Source organism: Amblyomma maculatum, chromosome 7, assembly GCF_055883805.1.
Source record: "Amblyomma maculatum isolate TAMU_Amacu chromosome 7, ASM5588380v1, whole genome shotgun sequence".
Taxonomy (NCBI): domain Eukaryota; kingdom Metazoa; phylum Arthropoda; class Arachnida; order Ixodida; family Ixodidae; genus Amblyomma; species Amblyomma maculatum.
Window position 1 is genome coordinate 78,129,488 of NC_139350.1, and position 14,004 is coordinate 78,143,491.

The following is a 14,004-nucleotide window of genomic DNA, read 5'->3' on the forward strand; positions in this document are numbered from 1 at the left end:
CCTTTGATCAGCTTGAATCAGAGAGCGTTCGTAACCAATGAGCGTGTCTGTCTCGTAGCACGAACGACCTTGGTTCGACTTTCCGCCCACTGAAAGTTGACGCAGTTTTCATTTCCGCCTAATAGACCTTTCCAGCAATTCCGCCGCGCCACCAAGCGACCGCGCAAAGCACTCTGTGAAAACGGAGCACCGAGCCGAGCTGCGCCGCTGCGTTCCGGCGTTCAGCGCCTTTCTTCTCGTGTGCGTTTTTGTTTTTTTCCGAGCGAATAAATAAAATAAATAAATAAATTTTATTTCTGCCTCAAAGATATATGGACAGAGGAGCTGCAGAAAAAGCTGTAAAAATACAGCTTGACAAAGCCGCAGCCCCCATTTTACAGGCAACAGCAGAAGACAAACAACGACTCAACTTCTGGTGTCGTATAAACGAAACAAAAGAACAAAAATGTAATGCTATACATCGCAAGAGCACTTCAAGCGTACTGCGTAAACACAGGGATAAAAAGATTGTTATTACATATCACACTCTCATACATAAAATATAAGATACAGAAGCAAATACTTATTTTGGCACAACTGAGGATGAAAATTGTTCGAAGCTACCTTCTATATACATTCTACGCAATACCTTATGAGTACAAGTGAACAAGTCAAAATGTGCAGATGTATAAGCGTTCAGAAGGGAAGGGAGTGTGAATTGCAAACGTTCTTGCCCGGAGTTTAGGCGTGCTGTTGGCACCATCCATTGTTCGGGTTGTCTGAAAGGGTAATTTGTGGTTTTCTCTTGCAAGTTTGCCAATCGTCGAATATGGTTTGTACAATTTTTTATTTCTGTTTTGTAAGAAATGCTCAACCGGTATCGATATAATTCATAGATTTGGACCACACCGGCTGCAAGAAAGAGACCTTTGCTGGGTGCCCCATAGCTAACATTGAAGGCGTAGCGAAGCACCCTTTTCTGCAACATGTGTATTTTGTAAAGACAAGAAGGTGTTGCAGTTCCCCATACAAAATGACAATAATTTACGTGAGAATAAAAAAGTGCGTTATAAAGAGTTAGTTTGAGTGACGTCGGAAGAATGTGCCGTCTGCAGCCAATCATGCCCACTACTCTAGCCAGTTGTTTGACAACGTGAGTTACATGGTCTTCCCATGACATGGTTGAAGAAAATATAACTCCAAGGCATTTAAAATGATTAACTAATTCTATAGGTCGAGAATTATATAGAATATAACTGTGAGTAGAAACCGGCTTGTTTTTCGAGCGAAATATTACGGCTTTTGTCTTCTTTTCATTCACGCGCATATCATTAGATTTCGACCATTTTTCCAGCGTGCCCATTGTTGTATTGCAACACACTATTAGATCCCGAATGTTTTTCCCAGCAAAAAAAAAAATACTCGTGTCATCAGCGTATATGATGAATTTGGCATTTTTGTTAATGTTAACAATGTCATTAAGGAATATATTGAAATGAAGTGGGCCTAACACGCTGCCTTAAGGGACGCCAGAAAATATAGGTTTTACCTCTCATAGTACATTATTTAAGCTAACTGCTTGTTTTCTTTGCGAAAGATATTTTATTAACATTGCAGCCTGGCCTCGGATACCATAGTACCATAACTTCTATAGGATTAATTGATGATTCACCAAGTCAAATGCCTTTGAAAAATCTACAAATATACCTATTACGAAAGCTCTGTTATCAAACTGGGACAGAATATATTCTTTTTGATGTAGAAGTGCTAGTTCAGTTGATTTATTTTTGCGAAAACCGAACTGACACGGAGTGAGGATATTACATTGGTCAATAAATGTTGCAGCAAATTGATGTTGTGATTAGCTGCTACTCTTTGTGCAATATGTGGTGACTTTTTCGTCATTCATCATGTCGGCAAAGAGAGCTCAGGGTGGTGGTCAACTTGTGTGGAGGTCTCTCAGTTGTTTTGTCCATTGGCATTTTGGAAGGCTTGAAGAAAACGATGGAATATTTTCCACAGCTTTCAGTAGTGCCTGGAACATACAGATCAAACCGTGATTCATTTAAGGTATAAGCATTTGATTTATATGAAAGGTATGTATTATGGTTTTTAGACTCTGAGATTTCTGCTGTGCCAGCAGTCAAAACTCTACAAGCGTGGACAAAGGAGGAGGGTATGAGAAGGCGGGGGTCATCTAAAAGGGCTGCCGAGTTGGCCTCATGCATTTATTCTGTTGGACCTGTCCCGCCGTTGTTTCAAATGCAGGGTTTCGGTCATACAGGTTTGGTGACAGTGTTATGGGAGAGTATGCTGCTCAATAGTATATTTGTTTTCTTCAATTGAATTACATTGAAATAAAAGTGCTATTACCCCACTTCGAGGTATAGGGGGTGGTCACTGGTGAAATGCTGCTACTCCTCTTCCATACATTAATTGGAAAACCCTGCGCACGCCTACTAATGGGCACCAGACCATGACTGAATAGATCAGACGCGGCGTCAAAACATTTCTAAGCAAATGACAAATTTGTGAGTACTTAACTGGCTTTCAGTGCTTTTTTTTCGTGATTTCCATCAAACGTTATGGAGGAGGTAAGGCAAAAAGCTGCGGACACAGCTTGACTGAGGCCTCACCCCCTCAATGACAAATAGCAGTAGCAGAGCAATGACTAGGAGTAAGTAATAAAGAATGACAAGGAGTAAAAAACATAATAAATCAAATTTTTAAATGTACATCACTCAAGCATGAGAAGAAAAAATAAAAAATAGCTTCATTCATGCGATAGAGAAGAATAAAAAGGAGCAAAACTACATTCGGGTCGACTTTTTAAAGATTTAGAGACGTCTTTCTCCAATATTCTGTAGACACCAAGTGTGAAGAAGAATATCCACATATAACAGAAATATTTAACTGTTTAATGTCCTTCATAAAGAAAAAGTGACCTTTATTAGTTATTGCAAAACTACCCAGCATAAAAACTTCTACTGAAAATTGATTTCTGCGCTCGTTCTCAGTTTGAAAGTTCACGACGTATTACTTGGCTTACGCTAGCATTGTGATCGAGTCATCCTCTCGACAAACGCGTTTGTAGAAAGTGTACGCGCAGATTATCGCAGCACGGGGTCGCGCACATCACTCGTTCGAGCAGTGGTTGGCGCGTTGATGGAGACACAACTCGCACTCTACGAGCAGCTATTGCTACATTCTGGATGAACGGCAGCAACGGGCCATGTAAATCCATGCCGACTTATTGGAACGGGACTTTTGGCGGATCAATAGGTTGTAGTAGTCCGGCCGGCAGAATCGGCGGAGTTTTTCGACGTTGGCACTCCCGGCAAGTTTTGACGTAATGCCTGACCTCTGCAGTGAGCTTTGGCCAATAATACTTATGGCGTGTGCGTGCCTGAGTAGGGGAGAAAACCCAGATGACTAGAAGAAGGGTCGTCGTGGGACGCCTGCAGGACTTCGTCGCGAAAAGCCTTAGGTACGACGAGAAGATAAACAGCTACCGTCGGCCCGTAGTTCTTGTACAGGATGCCGTCTCGTAAACAGAACGATAACAATCCGCGCGAGAAGATTAGGGAGGAGTCGGATTATTTCTTTCTAGATACTCAATGAGGATCCGTAGTTCAAGGTCGTCTCTTTGTTGTTGAGCCAAATTATTCGTGGAGATAGCGCCAAGAACAACAGAATCGTCTTCGAACTCAATGCTGTTATGCTCAAGAGGCGCGCGGGACAAACAGACTGCATCACTGTGCTTCTTGCCTGATTTAGAGACGATGGTCACATCAAATTCTTAAAGTCGAAGACTCCAGCGTGCTAGCCGCCCTGAGAGATCTTTGAAGCTTGCCAACCAACAGAGTGAGTGGTGGGCGCTCACTACTCGGAAAGGCCGGCCATACAAGTAGGGGCGAAACTTTGTTACTGCCCACACAATAACTAGACACTCCTTTTCGGTAGTGGGGTAGTTCACTTCGGACCGGGATAAGGTACGGCTTGCATATGCGATTACACGTTCAATACCATCCTGCCATTGTACAAGGACTACTCCAAGGCCGGTGTTACTTGCATCTGTGTGCAGTTCTGTGTCGGCTTGCTCGTCAAAATGATCGAGTATAGGTTCACTTTATAGATGAGTTCGTAGTTTCTCAAAGGACCGTTGTTGCTCTTGGCACCAGCAGAATGGTTCATTCTCTTTTGTTAGGCGAGTTAGAGGCTCAGCTATCCGCGAGAAGTTCTTCACAAAACGCCGATAATCGGCACAAAGACCCAGAAAACGACGTACGCTTCGCTTGTCGGTTGGAATGGGGAAAGCAACTACGGCAGCTGTCTTGTCGGGGTCTGGGGTTATGCCCTTGGCACTCACAATCTGGCCTAGAAACGTCAGCTCTTGAAGAGCGAAATGGCACTTTTCTGGCTTAAGGGACAGACCGGCTGAAGGAATGACTTCGAAAACGGCACGCAGGCGCCTCAGGTGTTCCTCAAAAGTATTGGAGAAAATCACAACATCATTCAGATACACCAGGCAAGACTGCCATTTCAGCTCAGAAAGCACAGCATCCATCATAAGCTGGAAGCTTGCAGGAGCCGGGCACAGGCGGAAAGGGAGCACCGTGAATTCGTACAAACCGTCCGGAGTAATAAATGCGGTCTTCTCCCGGTCGCGTTCGTCCACCTCTATCTGCCAATAAACACTGCGTAAATCGAGCGATGAGAAGTATTTGGCGTGACGCAGACGGTCTAGGGAGTCATCAATGCGGGGTAGAGGATAAACTTCTTTTTGGTAACTTTGTTTAAACACCGGAATCAACGCAGAAGCAAAGGGTCCCATCTTCTCCACTAGGACAACAGGCGACGCCCATTGGCTCATCCACGGCTGGATCACGTCGTCCTGGAGCTTTTCCTGAACTTGCCGGCGAATTGCATCCCGCGCCTTTGGGGAGACACTATAAGGCGACTGGTGCAATGGTCTCTGGATTTCGTCGACTGTAATTTGGTGCTTTTGTGGGCTGTGTCTGTCTAACCCTGGAGGTCGTTGCGAAACAGTCCCGGAAAGAGTCGATAATGGTCTCTAAGCAGTGTTTTCGATTAGGCAAAAGGTCCGGGAGTAGTCGCCGTTTCTAATGAATTCGTGATTTCAGACAACGAATGCTGTCCTGCGCATTCCGGGAGTTCTTCAAAATACGCAATCGTTTTTTTTGCTCGCCAAACATTGCGGTTCACAACCGAAGTTCTTCACCAAAAGTTCGGTTCGCCTGTCCATCCGTTCAATAAGTCCTCGGGCTACACAGACTTGTCGACCTAGAAGCAACGACATGCTGGCTTCGGCGATGTCACGGGTTCCGGGGTTGCTATCGTACTCTACAGCAACAAACATGCTGGATCTTTGCGGTATAACAACATGGTCTTCACAGACTCACAGCTTCGGCATGTGTTGCTGGGGTTCGTCGTCAAGAGTGCGGTGGGCGGCAAACGACACGATTAGGTCCTTAAAATCGATTACAGCGCTATACTCCCGGAGGAAATCCAAACCGAGTATCAAGTCCTTGGAGCACTCGGTAAGTACTGCGAAGCAGCTGGGGAAAGTTATGCCTCGGATCTATATTTGCGAGGTACATACACTAATCGTATATGTTCGTATATGCGGCCCGGTCGAAGGCCTCAAAACCATTCTGAAGGTCGTGGCTAGCCGACTGCTCATTACCAAAAAATCAGCCCCAGTGTCCACGAGTGCATTTACGTTACGGTTGTCGGCGGTTACGGTAATTTCGGCGGAAACAAATTTTTCGCAGCTCGTCGGGTCGTGTCGCCGTCGGTCGGCACTTCGCGGTATATCGTCAGGTTGAGGCTCTTGACTCTGTACAGCTGCGGCGGCCCTACCCCCGGAGGATGCCGTCTTTAGTTTTCCCGCCGTGGGGACGTGCCTCTGAACTGGCCAGAGGTCGAAGGACGGTTTAGAAAAGAGAACCTTCTTGGAGACGGGGATCTGGACTGGCGTCGTTGTGCAGTAGGGGGCTGCACGTTAGGGGCTAAGTAGTCCTCGATCTCCTGAGGTCGCTCAACGTAGCGCGGTCGAGGTGCGTCGGGAGAAAAACCCCCGAGGTCCATCTGGCGGTAAGGGCAGTAGCGCCGAACGTGACCGGGCTCCCCGCAGTGGTAGCACAATGGTCGGTTGTTTCGCGTTCGCCACACATGTGCTTTACGGATGGCGGGCCTGAATTCCTGCTGTGGGGCGGGCACAGCTGGGTCTTGGTACTGCACAGGAGCAACAAGAGGAAATGAATGTGGCACTGGCGCAGGTTTTCGCAGCACGTTGCTGTAAGTCATTATGTAGGGCTCTGGTTGCGGCGTTGCCGGAGCTGGCTGCACCACTCGCCGGATTTCATCCCGGACCACGTCCGCTACTGCAGCGATGCTTGCCTGTGGAGCTTTAAAGCGTAGTTTCTGTAGCTCTTCGCGCACAATATTCCGAACAAACTCTCGAAGTTCCTCAGCGGGCAGAGACGTAGGCGGGAAGTGATGGGCGGTTGCTACAGAAGCAAGTCGGCCGTACTGCGCTCTCTGCTCTTACAAGGAGCGCTCCATACTTGTTGCCTCTTTTGTAAATTCCACCACAGTTGTCGAACGGTTGCAGACAAGACCGGCAAACAACTGCTGCTTTACGCCCCGCATTAGGTGGCGCACCTTCTTGGCCTCAGGCATAGCTGGAACAGCCCGACTGAAGAGTCGCGTCATGTCTTCAATGAACATGGCAACACTTTCATTTTGCTGGTGCGATCTTGAGTGCAGGGCGAGCTCGGCTTTCTCTTTCCTCTCATCGGTACGAAATGTCGCCAACAACTCTCGGCGAAAAGCTTCCCAGGTGGTAAAGGAAGCATCATGATTCTTGTACTACGTTTTGGCCGAATCCAGCAGTTTTCGCTCACCGTCCCACTGCTTGAAGCCCGCTACACGATCGAAACTGGCCAACCAATATTCAATGTCCTCGAACCTATCACCATGGAACGAAGGTGGTGACCGAGGTGTGTGCAGGACAAACGGCGGCACCACTCCAGTCTGCTGAGGAGGATGGCTGCCCGAGGTAGATTTCATGGTTCTTGTAGATGTTCTCACGCCGCTGAACTCAGGCTGTAGGCCTCGCAGATGACGACTCACCTTGTGGACAGGTGTATCCACGCACTCGGAACTGGCTTCAATGGTGCTTTCGAAATAAAGGTCGTGGGTGCCTTCGAAGTCAGCATACATGGGACGATACTCCGCATGGTTCCACCAAATGTCACCGTGAAACAGCCAGAGCAGCGAACGTAGGTTAGAAAAACAGGTTTAATAACAGTGACGCGGCACTGCGACGCGGTAAGCCTGGCGAGAGCTCGAGCGAGGAAGACGGAGAACACCGGGCTCCCAGCATGGCCTAGGCCAGCTAAAACGTCGGTAATACAGTCCGGCCGCATGACGGCGCCACAGGAGTGATTAGGAATGCGGGTATAGATATATATATTTCTACGGCTGAGTGATAGGAGATAGGAGATGAGGGAGACAAAGTGTGTGCGCGGATGGCGCGTGCGCGGGGCCAGGATCCAAATAAGAGCCTGTGTTTGGACGTGCAGTACGCCATGGTGCTTGTCTCGCTCGGTGTGAGTGCATCACTGGTGTGAATGCCATATATATATATATATATATATATATATATATATATATATATATATATATATATATATATATCAGTGCTTACCTGGTGTGAAAGCCATATATATATATATTGTTGTGGGACACTTTGCCCGCCTAGAGATAGACACAGAAGAACGGAGGACACCAGGCAAACACCACTTGCCCCGGCGCTCTTCTTTTTCTGGCACAGCGCTCCTCGGCGCGCGCCATAACATCTTTCCATCAGGGGGGGAAGTGTCGGTGAGCTGCTGCAGGCGCTCCACTTATGGGGCGGCATTTCGTGGAGAAGGTAATGAGGCAGCAGGCGACGACAGTAGTGGTGATGAGCCGGTATGTAAGTCGGAGTCAATGCTGGCGCTGTTGACATATGGCTTCAGTTTTGACACATGCTCCGGGAAAATGTGGTGCACACCGCATGGTCGATGCTCGGGGAGGTCTTCGAGGCTGTATGTCACGGGGCCGAGCCGTTCAACGACACGGTAAAGGCCGCGGTATCGGGGCATGAGCTTCGTGGCACGGACAGTCGCGCGGATGGTGCAGAGAATGAGGACCAAGTCACCGGACCGGAAGGAGGGAAGTGGTGGTGCTGCCGCATTGGCCACTTGCACACGCGCATGAGCCGTGAGGAGGTTGCGCTGAGCGTCTAGGCGGGCGTAACGAAGTCGTTGGGCGGAGTCAGTGGGTGACGCTGTCTGATAGGGAAGGCCTAACTGCGCGTCGGTCAACGAAGCGCTTCACTTGGCAAAGTCCGGAATGAAACGATGGAAATACGAAGCAAATCCAAGGAAACATTTGAGCTCCTTAGCGGTGGTGGGAGCTTCGTAAGCCATAGGCGCTTTTAGTTTTTCAGGGTCGGGACGGATGCCATGCCGGCTCACAGCGTGACCCAATTACGTCACCTCTGCAGAACCAAAGAAACATTTCTTTGATTTTAAGCGAAGCCCAGCAGAGGTAATGGCTTCGAGGACGAGTTTGAGTAGCGTTTGGTGTTCTTCAAACGTAGCCGCGTAGACAATTACATCGTCCAGGTAGACCAACACCTTAGTCCACTTCATAGTGCCTAAGACGCGGTCCATGAGGCGCTGAAAGGTATCTGGAGCATTCGAGAGACCGAAGGGCATACAGTTGAACTGGTAAAGGCCATCGGGAGTCACGAAAGCCGTCTTTTCCGCATCATCAGAGTGAACGGCCACCTACCAGTAGCTCGAGAGCAGATCTAGGGTGGAAAAATAACGGGCCCCCTTCAGGCGATCAAGTGCATCGTCGAGGCGGGGAAGAGGGTACACGTCGAGGTGAGTAATAGCATTTAACTTGCGATAATCAACGCAGAAGCGGCGTGTTCCATCCTTCTTGCGCACAAAGACTGCAGGAGAGGAAAAGGGCTACAAGATGGGGCAATGATTCCCTGGTCAAGCATGTCGCATACGTGCTGCTGGATGACTCTCCGTTCGGCTGGCGCTACACAGCGAGGTTGGTGATGAATGGACCCGCGGTTTTCCGTGTTGATCCGGTGTTGGGCCCAGGAAGTGCACCCGAGTTCTCCGGCGCTTAGAGCAAAGCAACTGCGATGTTCGAGCAGCAAGGCCTTGAGAGGCAAACTCCGCGTCGGTGAGGGTGAAGCCAAAGTTAAATGTTTCCCATGGTAGGACCGCCGGCGCTGGAGGGTGCCGAGGCGGTGCTTCAGGTTGCAGAGACGCAACCGGTGATCCGGAGTTCAGGATTGAGGCTGCACCCAATTGAGTGCCAGGAGTCAGTACGAGAGGTGCGCGGCTGATGTTAAGCATAAATACCTGGGCCTCTCCTTTGAGCACAGGCTTCGAGGGGAGGTCATCTCACAGGCTGGAGCTGAACACCGGATGGGTTCGAAAAGCACGTCCGCTGTGATAGGACTGTCAAGTTTGGCATACACCCAAATTACCGCACCAGGTGGCAGAGTCACGGCGGACGCTACAGTCACGGTAGTGATGTAGATCGGCTTGACTCGATGTGGCCACTTCGTTGCGAGGTAACGCACAGATTCTGAGGCACGCTTGGTCGCCGACACCAGGGACTGCCACAGGGCGACACCGAGACTGGAAATCCGGCTAAGCCAACCCGGCCCACGCGGAGTTTGGCTCGGCCGTGGTTCTGTTGTGGTAAAATTAAGGACGACTCCGGCTTACTGGCACCACCTGCACCCGAGGACCACTGGCTAAATAGGGCTGTCTGCTACAACAAACTCGGTGGAGAGGATCTTTCCGAGCGCTGTCAGATTGACGATAACACGTCCGACTTGCTTCACCGGGGCGCCGTTTAAAGCTAAGAGCCGGGTTTTGGCGGCTGGAAGAAGCCGGTGGGGCTCGTTAACAACAAACGATTTGTCCAGCACATTGACAGCCGCTCCGATGTCGACCAAGGCGTCTACGTGCCGGTCAAGCAGAGCGACGTCGACGAGTACGTACGGAGCTTCAGTTGTTATCGAAGCCGACGAAAGGAGGCGACAAAGAGAACGAAGGAGTGTGGGGACGGACTTGGCGGAACGGTGCCCCCTGAGTTCCGCCAAATCGTTTTCCGACGTCGGAAGGCTAGCACAGTCCCTCGCGTAGTGCTCCCTCAGGCCGCAGCGGAAGCAGGTCGTGCGGGTGTCGTTACACCCGCGTCGGTTAGAGGCCACTGTAGGGACTGCCAATCGAGGAGTCTGCACCGAGACGGTGCGCGCGGCAGACGGTGGCGACCCCCGCGTGGCTCACAAAATCAATTCCGCCTCGATGGCGAGCGCCATGGTGGCGCGGACGGACTCAGGACGCCCAAAACGGACCAAGCGCTTCACCTCAGGGAGTCCGATGGCGTCGACAAACGCCTCGGTGCCGACTAGGGCCACGACGTTCTGAGGTGCCCCCGGCAGCGATTGCAGAACCAGGCGCTCAATGGCGGCGGCGAGGTCTTGGTATGTCTCCCCGGGCTCTTGACGGCGGGTTTGCAGGCGGTGGTACTGCGCACGGGATTGACCTGAAGCACTGTAGTGGTCGGACAGAAGGCCCACCAGGACGGTGTAAGAGCCCAGCTGGTCGGGCGGCACGTTCTGCAGCAGCTCAGTTGCGCGGCCCTCAGTTTGGAGATGAGCATCCATGCCTTCATTTTCTCGTCCCAGCCTCTCGCCATCGCAATACCTTCCAGTTGGATGCGGTAATCATCCCACGATATAGTGCCGTCAAATGTGGTAATTCCACTACGTCCAATGATGTACCCGCGCCGAGCACGTTATTGGCGGCTACGACAGCAGGCCCAGCGACGGCAGGGCTGGAGGCAGCGGTGGCGGTGACGCCTAAAGACTCATCACCTGTGTTCGGCTTGGCTGGCACAAGGCGACGGAATTCGCGCCGGAGAGCTTCCATCTCACAGCCTGGGCAATCAGACGGGCCTCCCATGCGTCCATCCGCTTAGTAACTATATCCAGGAGGCGCCCAATACCGCCATCCAGCTGCTGCGAAGGACCGAGCCCCTCCGAGCGTCTAGGGCTAGCTGCGCCAGCCGCTGCGTCGTCGGCGCCATTGCCTAGTGGCAGAGTCCTGTCGTCTGACACGTCGGGTCCTTTACTTTGGGAGCGGGTGAGCGGCATGATCCCACTTCTCACACCAAAATGTTGTGGGATGCTGTGACCTGCTAGAGATAGACACAGAAGAGCAGGGGACACCAGGCAAACACCACTCGCCCCGGCGCTGTTCTTTTTCTGGCGCAGCACTCCTCGGTGCGCGCCGTAACAATATATATATATATATATATATATATATATATATATATATATATATATATATATATATGTGTGTGTGTGTGTGTGTACATATATATATGTATACATATATACATGTTGCAGCGGAATATTTGCTATGGCAAGAGTAAAGGTGAGTTTTTTTCTGTTCTTCGAATGTACCGCACCTCTGCAATGTGCTCGACGAATCGGCAGGCAATGTTCAGATGACACACACACACACTCAATGAGACGTAGGATGACGTACTTGCAGTAACAAAACAAAAATAAGCTTTATACGGCGCAAACACAAGATACAGAAAACTTATTTGCATGAGGCATAGAGGAGACACGCTTTACAGAGATTGAACAAACAACTAACTATAAAACGAGCGCATAGCTCTTTTTACGACTTCTCAGACGAGAACCAGAACCGCCGATGGCTGCGCGGCGCGCTCTTATATAACCGCCGCCGAATCCTCCAGAAGCGGAGGAGGAGCGGAAACAGCCCAGCGCTGTCAAAGCTATGCTTCCGTCCTTGGCCTTCTAGAAAGGTCTGGAACCTGCTAGAACCTCGTCAGCACGCACGGCCTTCTTAGTGAGGTCCTCCTCACTAGGAAGGCAGCGCGTGCTGACGATGTTCGAGTAGGCCAGGTCCGTGCGGGGGGATGCACGTGTGAGTCAGAACATGTCGACGAGAGCGAGGAGGCGTAGTGCGGTGGCCGAGACTGCGCAATCGATCGCGTCGGTGGAATGTGATGGAACATTCCATCCCCGCCTCTGTGGCGAGCGCGGCGAAACATTAGACAATGGGCCACAGCGGCCTTACACGCCCCACCATAAGAGAATTGCTGGGCCTTTGTGCCCAGCAAAGCCGAACCGATACAATAAGCCGCGACTTTCCGTCCGGTATAAGGCAATTTACACGCACATTTTCCGTTCAGTCATTGGGTGGCACAGATCACTTTCACAATAGGTCACAGTTCTTGTCACGAACTGTCCACAAGCAGTTTTCTCGCGCACAGTCACTGCACAGCATGCATCAAATGTCACGATGATCAAGTCCGGAAAGTGTTCTTGGCGCACTACGATCGTCACTCTCCGTTCACAAGCGCACACACTTTCATGCACAAGCGAGCGGGACCACCCACGCCCACCGGTGACACGAGGCTCAGGCTTGTACAGTAACTTCCTACCGCCAAGATATTGTTGCGAAGAAGAAGGTCGGCAGTGGCGCTAGATGAGCCCTTGCGCTAGGCCAGACATTAAATCATTGTTGTTCCTGTCGCCATGTTGTGCCGTCCGCTTTGCTTGTCGCTACGTAACATTTTGGTTGGAGGTGCGGCGTACGTCATCCCCATTCTCGCCTTGGAGCATTGACGCTATCTGTGAGCCGGGACCATCAACCGAGGGTCCAAGGACATCGCCGAGCAGCTTCGCCCCAGCCCTTCCAGCTCAGACCCGGCCAACTACCACCGCTCACCCCCAGCCCGGATGTTAAGACAAGAACACACAGACAAACCAGAACCGAGACGAAGGAGCCGAAAGACCCGAATGACCCGAAGGAACCGATGGACACGAACACGCAACCCCCGCCCAAGCCGCCCGACGTGACCTCGAGCCATCGGTCCCATGGACTCTGATGACAGATGGTTGACAGCTGCAGGGGAAGCGGATCACCCACGCATCAGACATCCTGGTGGAAAGCAAGTCATTCACTCCTGTCTTTCCTTGAATATTTTCACCACACGTCACCATCAACTTCAAGCGAACCGATCGGTACGATCGCTCGGTGGCCCTGGGAAGTGTTGCGATGAAGACAATCGGCAGTGGCGCGAGAGGAGCCCTCGCGCTAGGCCAGACATTAAATCATCGTTCATCCTGTCGCCTGTTGCGCCGTCCGGTTTGCTTGTCACCACGTAACAATATATTAGGCAGCCGAGAAAGTGCATCAGCATTGCCATTAGACGACCCCTTTCTGTGACTAACTGTGACCGTTAGACTGGTCGGTTAGCTCTTCCCTGACTTGCTTTTACTTAAAAGTTTTATTTGCATTTTGTTACTTTAGCTTCGCTTTCTTTAATATCGCCAACATGACGGTTTTTTTTCTTAGACATATTTCACCAGCATTGATTCCTAAGTCATAATTCCATATGGTATAACCCAAGTCCGGAATAAGTAATCATTTCTTGTTTTTTTTTCGCCAGTCCCATACTGCGAATATGTGTCATGTGCATTGAAGAGAGACGAAGGAGAAGAAGGATACAACTAGCAGGACAGAAAAGACCACAAGGCCATAATTTGCAGCTACTATAATCCGCGCGTACAACTCTGGCAGAATGCAGAATGGGAAATGCTACGGAGCAGGTGCGCCATCAGGAATGTGGCTACGGCTGCCCAAGCTCGCTCAGCGTGGTCGTTGAAATGACGAAAGTTAGTCGTGCGGCTGCTGGGCATGCCATTCAACACAATTAACCTAGCGCTAGGCACGCGAATCGAAGCCTCCGACGGGACCACCGAAATCTAGCATAAGCCACCAATCAAAAATTAGGTACGAGAGAAGCGGACATTCTGAGAGTAAACCTTAGTAGACAGCCACAGAAGAACTTATGACATTGGGCCTGACA